General features: G+C 61.4%; 1 long non-coding RNA gene across 1 annotated transcript in view; it reads left to right on the forward strand.

Moving 5' to 3' along the window:
* The window catches only part of LOC104546660, a 2309-nt gene extending 912 nt beyond the window's left edge, over nucleotides 1-1397 (forward strand). Inside the window, exons 3-4 of the long non-coding RNA XR_728187.1 lie at nucleotides 1061-1145; nucleotides 1295-1397. This is a non-coding gene — a long non-coding RNA (uncharacterized LOC104546660). The remainder of the gene's footprint in view (nucleotides 1-1060; nucleotides 1146-1294) is intronic.
* The last annotated feature ends 63 nt before the right edge of the window (nucleotides 1398-1460 follow it).

A 1460-nucleotide genomic window follows, 5' to 3' on the forward strand; every position in this document is an offset into this window, starting at 1 on the left:
CGCAGGGAGGAGGAGGAGGAGGAGGAGGAAGGGGAGGAGGAGGAGGCAGCAGCTTGAGCCGGGATCAGCTTTGCCTCCAAACCCACTGGCCCACTGCACCCGGGGGGATTAGGGCACCCCTGGGTCCCCTGGGAGGGGACGTGACGGGGGATGCTGGGGACCAGCAGCACAGGGGCCACCAAGTGCTGCGCAAGTGGTGGCATCTCGGGGACATCCGTGTGTTTTTCAGGGAGGACGGGAGGCAGAGTGGCGGTGTGGGGAAACTGAGGCAGGGCAGTGGGTGGGGGCCGGCTGGCGGCCTCGCACGTGGCGCGTGAGCGCGCGGGGGAATCGGATTAGGAGCAGCAGGAGCCGGGATAAGAGCATTAGGAGCTGGATTAGGAGAATACCCCGGTGCAGGAGGAGAAGGCCCTCGGCCTGCGGGCTCCCCCATTTCCGCAGCACTGAGGGGGCTGGGAGGGTGCCCAAAACTCCTGCAAAATGTAGGAGGTGCCTCTGGAGGCTTTTCTGGGGAAGAGGAAAGCGGAATAGCGCTCCTGAGCCTGCCCCCAAGGATTTTGGATTGCTGCTTTTTCTGGGATTTGCCAGCAGCACTGCCACCATGTGGCCATCCTTAGGCTTCAGAGTTAACAGCGGCTGCACCAAAAAAGGGATGCTTCTGCTTTCCGTTGCTGGCAGATTTCCCTCCCAGGAGCTCCAGCTCCCTCGCTGTCCGCTTGGGGTTGTACCTGGCTGGCTGTGCCGTACCTCACCCCTCCCTTCCCTGGGCCCCCCAGTGCCAGATTTGAGACAAACTGGGGAAAACTGAGGGCAGATTTTAATTGCAAAGCCAGGGAAGGGATGTTTAGTGCTTTATTTATTAATTAGTGGATGTTGATTGATTTATTCGGTGGGGTTATCAGGGAAAAAGAGAGCCAGCACTGACCCAAAGTGTCCCCAGGACATCCCAGCGCTGGTCATCCCAGCTGCAAGCCAGCCTGCTCCCAGTATACCAACTGGGCTGGGACTGGTGTGGGGGTGTCCCTTGCCCCTCCTTAGCAGGGTTTTGCTCCCCTCCCAGGTGCCACCAGGGACATTGGCTCCGCGCTGACCCGCATGTGCATGCGGCACCGCAGCATCGAGGCCAAGCTCCGCCAGTTCACCAAGTGAGTGGGGCCCAGGGCATCGGTGTCACGAGTTGGCCGGGCTCAGCCCCGGTCTCTGAAGGAGGAGCTGGGTGCAGGGCTTTGGGCCGTGGCTCCCCCCCTGGCTCTGGCCTTCTCCCACGCTCTCTGCCTCTCTCTCCCTGCTCCAGCGCCCTCATGGAGAGCCTGATAAACCCTTTGCAGGACAGGATCGAGGACTGGAAGAAAACGGCCAACCAGCTGGACAAGGACCACGCTAAAGGTACAGGAGAGATAGGAGGGGTCCGTTCCGGGGGAAGGGGGCTGCGTTGGTCGGTGTTGGGGTCCCCTCTGACA

Source organism: Mesitornis unicolor, unplaced genomic scaffold (assembly GCF_000695765.1).
Source record: "Mesitornis unicolor isolate BGI_N332 unplaced genomic scaffold, ASM69576v1 scaffold43269, whole genome shotgun sequence".
Taxonomy (NCBI): Eukaryota; Metazoa; Chordata; class Aves; order Mesitornithiformes; family Mesitornithidae; genus Mesitornis; species Mesitornis unicolor.